Raw genomic sequence first — 9,588 nt, 5'->3', positions numbered from 1 at the left:
AAAATGAAAGGAGAATTATCTAACTTGACAAAGATAGTTTCTACTAATGAAATTTCTTCATTATCTTTAGCAAACAGGTTAGACTTGCAAAGAAGGATTGAGGCACGTGCTTCTTTCCAAGATGATAGTTTGACTGGCTTGTATACAACGAAGAAGAAGCTAAATTGTCTTGTAAGTTTTGTTTAAAATATCCTCATCACCATAGTGCATATTCAAGAGATGGTTCAATTAATTTTAAGGTTAGTAACTTAAAAGCTCATTGTCGAACTGATTGTCATGTGAATGCAATGGATGGTTTCCTCTTAGAAGGAAAGGAAGGCATTCAATATAGCATGAAGAGGGCAGAAAACTTCAAAGACGAGGCTCTCTTTACTCTCTTTACTCTCTTTAGGGTTGCCTATCATATGGCAAAGAAAAATTATGCATTTTATGGATTTACTGACATGATTTCTCTTTTGCAAGATTGTCAAGTGACATATTCCACATCCTTGTACAATGATGACAAGGCTTGTGTGGAGATGGTTTATTGTATTGGTAAGTGTATCATGAACTCCACTTTGAAGAAAGTGTTTCAAAGTCCTTTCTTTGGTGCCTTGATTGATGAGTCTAATGATATTAGTAAGCATGGACACTTAGTTATCTATTTTTCGTACCTCTTTGATGATTCCATTCCTATCTATAGCTTTTATGGCATAGTTTGTGTAAGTGATGGAATTGCCAAGTCTATCTTTAATGCTGTTCTTGATGAGTTGAAAAAAAATGATTTTGATCTTTCAAAGCTAATCACTTTTGGTTTTGATGGGTGTTCGACCATGACAGGGTCAGAGAATGGTGTTTCAATGCTTTTTAAAAAACATATAAATCCATTTCTAACATCTATTCATTGTGTTGCTCATAGGACAGCTTTGGCTGTCTCTTTTGTTGCAAAGAATTCAGAGATTTCAAGAACATTAGAGAAGCTTGTTAATTTGACTGCCACACATTTATATCACTCTAACAAGAGGCTTGCCGAGTTAAGTATCACTTAGGTTGATTTGGCATGCCCGATCTTGAGATTAGAGCACACATTTTATGTCAGTGACTAAGTCGTGCATCTACAAAATAGGCAAGGTATGTTCTTCTCTTGATGCCATTCTGTGGTGGAGACAAAAGAAAAAGCTCCAAATCTTTTTGCTAATCTTTCTAAGTTTGAAAACATTTATTGTCTTTTCTTCTTAGCAACCATTTTGAAAGGTATGTTTGTAGTTAGGAAGTTATTTCAAAATGAGTTTGTAGATGTTACTTCCATGTCTGCAATCATTCAAAAAGATATCAATTTAATTCAACAGTATTGTATTGATCCTCTCGATGTTGATGAGAATGAACTTATTCTTGATGTAAGTGGTTATACTTTTTTGCGAGAACATGGGCCAGATAAAGGTTTTTTATTTTACTTACGAGGAGCTGTTTGTGGCAAAACGTTTTTTGATATCGAGATAGAGAGAGATATCTTTGGCATGGATCTAATGTGTGCTTTAGAGTTTCAGGTTTCTTTTTGAAAGAAGGTTATTGACTCTCTTCAAGAATGGTTTGTTGACAATTCTATTTTGGGTAAGCCAGGTGTCTTAGTTCCAGCACAACATCCAGTATTAGATAAAGCTCTACGAGATTATGGTAAGTCAGAGGCAAAAGGAAGGAAGGGATTGCTTCCACTTTGGGTCGTGTTCATTGACAAGGACAGGTTACGGCATATGCAATAAGCCTCTGCCTTAAGGGCTTGTATTATTGTATATTGTACTGCAAGAAGAGTAACGAGTTAGGTGTGACTGCTTTTTCAAGCTTCAAACTTCAAAGAAAACACACAAAGAGATCAATGAAAAAAACACCTTTTGGAAAGAAACTTGTTTAGTTGCCCTAAGGGCTGATTCATTGAGGCCATTATCGAGTTATATAAGGAATAAGGTGGTTTAATAAGTGCAGCATTCATAATGATAATAGATGTAGCAAGTGGGTTGACCGCAATTAGCGACTAGCAAGTAGTCCAATCGTGGCTCAAAATGCTTAGGTGCACGAGATCTATGAGTAGATCTCTGAAGTGAGTGACTATTGGGTTCCGCTCTCTTTGGAGCAACATGTGTGTGTGTGTGTGTGTGTGTAATAGTGGAAGGTGCATCACTAGCACATCCAACATTCTATGTAACTGGGAGTGAGGAAACATTCTTAATCCATACTCTGCAATACTCAATGTATTTCATTGGATTTCTATGCATCTTAGACTTGTTGAATATCACCTGTGAGCTGTGTATAACCTTCTTAGATTCCGGGTGCTAGAGACAATATTCCATCTCTCTGTCTACACCATATCCAATGAAGATGTGCTTGTGTGATTTGGTGTCCAACTTTTGTCTAAGCGCTTTTGGCACATGTGAGAATGCCTCACACCCAAGTACACGTAATCTATCATAATTGGGCTCTTTGCCCGTCCACATCTCCAATGGAACCTTGTACTTTAGTAGTGTACTAGGTGATCCATTGATCAAGTAAGCAGCCATCATAACAAATTCTCCCCAAAATTCTTGAGGTAAGTTGGACATAGACAACATAGAAGTGACCCATTCCCGAATGGTTCTATTCATCCTTTCAGCCACACCGTTTTGGGCGGGTGTGTAAGGCGTGGTAAACTGTCTTCTAATGCTTCTTTTATTGCAAGAGTCATTGAACTTGGAGGAGACGTACTCGCCTCTATTGTCACTATGCAAAGCTTTAAGCTTTCTACCTGATTGGTTTTTTATCAATGCTAAGAACTTCTGAAAGGCACTAAAGACATCGCTCTTCTGCTTGAAGAGATAAATCCACACCTTCTAGTAGAGTTGTCTATGAATGTTAGGAAGTATAATTCTCCCCCTAGAGAGTTGACTGGCATAGGTCCGCACAAGTCACTATGAACGAGATCTAGAGGACTCCCTAACTCCTTGTCCAAAGGTGCTGATGTAAATCTACTTTGTTTTCCATATATACAATGCTCACATAAAGAGAAGTTAGAGTAATCTAACACAGGGATATAACCAGAACACCGCAAGACTTTTGCTTTTGACTCATATGTCCCAGCTGGTTGTGCCACAACTCTGTAGATGGTAGCTCGGCTACACAAATAGAATTCTCTTTCATAGAAGAGACATAAAGTGAGTACAATGAGCCAAGTTTTGGCTTTTAAGCATGACCAAATTTCCCTTCTTGATAATCCAAGAATCATGAGCAAATATAGTAGTGTAACCCAAATCATCCAGATGTCAACTGACATCAAACTCTTTGTCAATTTGGGTACATGTCTGACATTATGCAGCATAAACTCAGTGCCATTACGCATAGAAAACTTGATACTATCCACATCGCCTATATCAAGCTCATAAGGACTACCTAGCTTCACCGTGCCATGTGTGACAGTGAATGTAGCAAACCACTTCTTGTGAGGAGTCACGTGAAAGCTAGCACCTGAGTCCACAATCCAATTCTGCGCATAACGCTCATCATGAGCTAACAATGCATCAAGACTCAAATCTGATGTGACAATCAATACATAATTTGACACTTCAGAAACTTTTTCAGTGGCTAGAGACTCAACCAAATTAAGCTCTTCAATTTACACGCTGCTTTTAGGTTTGTCAAACTTTGCTTTCTCTTTGCCCTTATAACGCTGCATTGTGCGGCAATCTTTCTTCAAGTGTCTCTTTTTTTGGCAGTAGTAACACTATATTTTTCATGTCTTTGTCGCGACTCTTGCTACGACCTTGCCTGTGATCCTGTGAATGATCGCGGTGTTGTGCTGTGACACGTACATCAGTGGGAACACATGCTACAAGATCTATCTTGTAACTTTTTAGATACATAATTTTATTTCCTATAATGTACATATGCATATGTAAGTATAACAATAAGCTTTCTATCTCATCCTATTATTTATCTCAAGGGTAACGTATTCTTACTTTACCATTAAAAAGTACTGTGGAAAAAACGTCAATAGCTCCGCCTCTTTAACTTGGGGCAAAAAGCATTGATTCTTTCTTTCTACCATCTCATTATTATCTCACACCCTATATAGATCCTATATCTAGGGTAATTTCCAATCTATATATATTCTATGTATTTTTCATATTTTTCTTATATTTCTTTTTAAATAGCTACTAGGAAGGAATCAAATCCTAGTGGAACACTAGGTGGCATGATTTCAAAGATACACTTATTTTAATGCATTATTGCAAGCATGAATACAAAACTTTGTCAAGGAGAAATGTCATGCTTTCATATGGCATGAGGTGTCCATTGGAATCAAATAAAAGTCTAGGCTAAGGGGACCACAAGAAGACTTTTGCTGCCAAAACTGTACCCTATTTTGATGATTTTTTTACACAAGGTTTAAATCCGAATTGTAAAATGCATATAAAAAGGAAGTCGTAGGTAATGAGCTGACGTTTCTGCCCATGTTTTTACTTTTTTATTTGGAGCCACGGTTGAGGAGATATGATCAAAATACTGGACCCCAGTCTGCCCACATCATGCAGGGACAACTCATTTCCAACTTTTTCAGTTTTTGTTCACACTGGCTCTTCTCTTCTTGTGTAAACCCTTGGGGGTTCCCTTCACCTATAAAAGGGGACCTCTTCTTCCTTGAAAAGCACTCAAGCATTCAAGCCATTGATGAGAGGAATTCATGAGGGAGTGAGTAGTAATGTCAAATTGTACTTAGCCATTAACATAAGCCTAAGCCTACACTTTCTCCTAGAGGAAGACTAGCCATTCTTGCATGCTATCCTTGGAAGATCAACTCTAATCAAACAAAGTCATGGACTTGGCGTATCAATTAAAGTTGAATTCTCCCCTCTTCTTCTCTCTCCATCAATAATGGTGCCGAAGGGTTTGTCAAGTAAGATGTGTTCTACATTGATGTTTTCTTGTTTTCTTGTTGTTTTCTTTTTCATCTCTAATCCAACATATATATATATCTTGCTATGAACCAAGAGGATTTGTACACACAATTACTCCCAATCACCATACAAAATATATATATTATGGTAAGCACAAAACTACAATTTCAAAAAACAATTCGTAGCTTATTTGGTTAGCCAAGATTGAATGCCATTAACTCATCTAGTAACCCTTTCATATTACCCATGATACGATATGACCATAGCCTTGATGTTTTCATCTTTGTGCTGTTTTGACACTCTCTTTTGTGTTCTTTCTTTGTGTGTTTGAGTGCAAGAGAGAAAGAGTGGGGCTTCTTTGATTGCACTTCCTTCCAAACCCTAGTCTTCATGGCATCTATGGTTTAACTCCTTCATATAGTTTTCTCTCACAAACTCTCACAGCCATAAGCCCGGTGCTTTCCTGGCAAGAGCGCAAATTTATCAAAATATTTTTTGTGAACCCGACGCGAATCTGCCAGGGTGAGAGTTTGTGGTAACCATGGGTGATCATGTTGAGCAACAGGGTATGCATTTTGACCCAGGAACAATGCAAATGTTTCAAGCATTTGCAATGTTCATGCAACAACAACATGCCACTGAAAGAAGGGAGATTTCAGCAACGAAGGCCATACAAGCGGTCGTCAACAAAATGGATCAGTTCAATGGAAAAGATGTAACCAAGTACTTATGCGAGTATGTGAAGGAGATGGAGCTGCATTGCGTGTCAGAAGGTGAGATGATTCAAAGCTTTGAGCTAGTTGTTGCTCCAGAAATTAGGGAGCATGTTAGGGCAATTAAAGATGGACATGGGAGAAATTGGGAAGAACTCAAAGTAGCTTTAAAGGAGGAATATTTCATGGAGGACTCGGAGAGAGTGACCAAAAGGACATTCTTAGAATGGGTAGTCAAGCCAAAGCAAGGACTATCAATTACAGAGCTACTTAGGGAATTTGAGCAGCACTATGCACAGCTCACCAGGACAGAAAGGGCCACACTAGATGCAGAGAAGACATATCTTTTCTTACAAGCTGCAGGTAAAGAGTTTCAAGAAAATTTGGAGCTTCTTCTTGAAGATAAAGATGCTGAGCAAGGACTAAAGACCGACTGGAATGAGGTTGAAGGTGTTGTCTCACTGCTTGCCAAACGACAAAGAAGAAGGGACAAGATGGTAGTAAACACTACAAGTCCTTCCACCTCAACTCCTGACAAAATGGTAAAGCCTACTTTTATCGCTCCGAAGTTTGATGAGTCCATGCTAGATGAGCTTGTGAAGGGAATGCGTGACTTGAAGGTGAAGCTTGCAAAGCTTGAAGAAAAAGGCCAACCGTCAGGGCCACTTTCTAAGCAAAGACAACAGCCCAAAGAATGGTTTGTTAATAGATGTATTTGGTGTGATAATATAGATCATGTAAGAAGGGATTGTGATGATTTTAGTGATCCTTTGTCAAAAGATGTTGTCTTTTTTAAGGATGGTAAAATCCACTTAAGAGAGACAGTTCTACCCTTGAGAACTAACTTTGGGAAGGGGGAATGCAAACCTTAGTTGAAGATATGGCAATTAAGCATGCCACCTCTTCAGTTGAGGCAGCTACTTATGGAGTAAAAATTGATCATTTTTGTGATGAAGAGGTGAGTGACCATCATGGTCAAATTTGGCCAAATGTCATGCAATTAGCTAAAAAGGGAAAGCTTACAAAAGAGATTCTACATGAAGCAGGTGATTGCATACGTCTAGAAACAGGATGGAATGATCTAGTGGACTCATTGTCAGTGCATGCTTACATTACAAAATGCCAACAAAATGAGGCAATTGTAGAAGAGAAGCGCAGGCGTGAGAATGCTAATGAAGGACCATCAAAAAGAGCTTCTAGAAGTGGGGGAAGAAGCGACTCAATGCCTTCTTAAACACCCTGAACACAAGGAGCATCTCCACCTGAAGTACTCATGGAGGAGTCTACAACAGGAAAGAAGAAAGAGCCAACAAAAGGTAAGACAAAAGGCCTAACTTATAAACTACAATCTGATATTGAGGTTGCCACAGATTTAAAGAAAGTCTTGGAGGAAAGGATCTTGAATAGCAAGATTGAGTTTACTATGGGAGAAGTTCTTGGCATTGCAAAGCGTGAATTCCATGAGGAGATCATTGACATCATCAAGAGGAAGAGGCAAACCCTTGCTGAAGTTTCTCGTCCACAGGTTGAAGGGGAAACCTCGAAGACACAAGGGATGCAGCTGCAAAATAAGAAGGATGATGGAGCTGTGGTAGGATGCTACCAATCTAGTGGGAGAGTCAAGAAAGTGCATTTCTCAAATGATGATGAAGAAGTTGAAGATATTCCTAGGAGCTACTATTCACGAAGTCACTGGGCAAGGGCTACTACAGAAACTTTGGTCAAGGTAGGTGACCTTGAAGAGCCATTTCTTGCATTGATTGACCATGGTTCAGAAATAAACATAATATCAAAGAGTCTCTACAACAAGTGCAAATGGCCGATGGACACAGATCATGGTTGGATGGTGAAAGTGGCAAACAATTCATCCGGTGAATTGTATGCAGCATGTCCAGGTGTGAAGGCGACAATAGGTGATGTAAAGATTGACCAAAACTTCTTTGTACAGGATACTTCTTTGCAAATGGCCGATGGACACAGATCATGGTTGGATGGTGAAAGTGGCAAACAATTCATCCGGTGAATTGTATGCAGCACGTCCAGGTGTGAAGGCGACAATAGGTGATGTAAAGATTGACCATGGTTCAGAAATAAACATAATGTCCAAGAGTCTCTACAACAAGTGCAAATGGCCGATGGACACAGATCATGGTTGGATGGTGAAAGTGGCAAACAATTCATCCGGTGAATTGTATGCAGCACGTCCAGGTGTGAAGGCGACAATAGGTGATGTAAAGATTTACCAAAACTTCTTTGTACAGGATACATCTTTATATCATCTCATCTCTGGACAACCCTACATTGTGGGAGTTCGAATGGAAACAAAGGTAATGGATGATGGTTCAACATATGCTAGGATACGTAGCAAAGACGGTAAACGAGCTGTCCAATTTCTCACAGTTTGTGTTAACCATGAAAGAAATCGTGACAACCTCAGAGAACATCCTCTACCAAAGGTGAGCAAAGATTTTCATGATCATAGAGAAATGATGGGTTTTGGCCAAGTACCATTGTAAAGCGAGATTGCAGTGGTACAAAAAGAAAAAGGGTCTCGCCTGATCCAAAAATAGGTGAAACTTTTTTAATGGGCTCCTTGGTAACAAGGAATGGATCAATATGCTTTACAAAACTTGAAGATTTGAAGAGATGTGAGAGGCAATATGTGCATAATGTACAAATAGGCATGAAAAAGAGTGGGTTGCTAGAGCCTACTAAAAATCTTTTGGGTTTGTGTGAACAAGTTTCTTTTGTAGATACTATGGGTGAGCTTGATGCTATAATGGGGTCTAGTTTGCATCTTGAAAATGAAGTTGTGGAATTTTTCTCTATGGAAATGTATCAAGTAATAGAATCCTTTAAAGAAAACCAAACAGTTGGCCCAGAAGTCCATGTTGAAACTAAATACAAGAGTGTATCAAAGAAGGTGAAATCAGTAGCTTCACCCTTACCACCCAACAATAGGGAAAAGATTGAGCAGGCTTCCTTACAACCAAGTTTGAGGAATCCTAAAAAAATTGGGCATACCTTCACAAAGGAGTCTTTCCAAGAGTTGCAGATTGGTCGCGAGGAGTTTCTAACACAGAAGGAGACAAAGTGCTTCAAAGAAATGCTTTCAAAGCATGGTAAGGCTTTTGCATTTGAGCCACATGAGATAGGATGTGTTGATCCTTCTATTGTAGCTCCTATGGTAATTTTCACAATACCTCATGTGCTTTGGAATTTGCGGCCTATTCCGGTTCCAAAGGCTCATTTGCCAAAGTTAGTAGAGCTACTGAATGAGAAAATAAAAATGGGAATCTTGGAGTCTTCTTGTGCTCCATACTCAAACAGGTGGTTCACAGTTCCAAAGAAGAATGGTTCTCTACGCTTCATCCAAGATATGCAACCAGTGAACAAGGTGACAATTAGAAATGTAGGTACATGTCCAATTGTGGATGAGTTTGCAGAGGCGTTTGTAGGGAGGGCAATCTACTCAATGGGGGATCTCTACTCAGGGTATGATCAATTTCAGCTTGCAATCAAAAGCAGAGACTTGACAACCATGAGGACACCTTTGGGTTTGGTAAGGATATGTACCTTGCCACAGGGAGCAACCAACTCGGTTGCACATATGATGAATGGGATGAATAACGTCTTACATGACTTTATTCCTCAAATCACAATGCCTTTCATTGATGATTTGCCTATCAAAGGATGTGAAGAAAGTGACAAAGATCAAGCTTTGGATCTCAAGGAATGTCGCAGTTTTGTGGTAAATCACATAAATGATTGTGATAAAATTTTGTCTAAGTTGGAAGAAGTGAATCTTACATTGTCAGGGAAAAAGTCTATGTTTGGTGTCAATGAAGTGCTCTTTGTGGGGCACATGTGCGGGCCATATGGTAGGAAACCTTGTCCAACAAAGGTAGATGCCATCCAAAGAATGAAAGAAACGTTCACTAGCATCACTGAGGTTAGAAGGTTTCTGGGAGCAT

The 9,588-nt window shown here is 39.1% G+C and overlaps 1 pseudogene; it reads left to right on the top strand.

The window, feature by feature from the left end:
- Window positions 1–287: 287 nt before the first annotated feature.
- On the top strand, window positions 288–1,739 carry LOC147455319 (uncharacterized; annotated as a pseudogene).
- The last annotated feature ends 7,849 nt before the right edge of the window (window positions 1,740–9,588 follow it).

Source organism: Adiantum capillus-veneris, chromosome 6 (assembly GCF_014529385.1).
Source record: "Adiantum capillus-veneris isolate H3 chromosome 6, ASM1452938v2, whole genome shotgun sequence".
NCBI classification, from domain to species: Eukaryota; Viridiplantae; Streptophyta; class Polypodiopsida; order Polypodiales; family Pteridaceae; genus Adiantum; species Adiantum capillus-veneris.
This window is presented reverse-complemented; position numbering and strand designations above follow the sequence as displayed.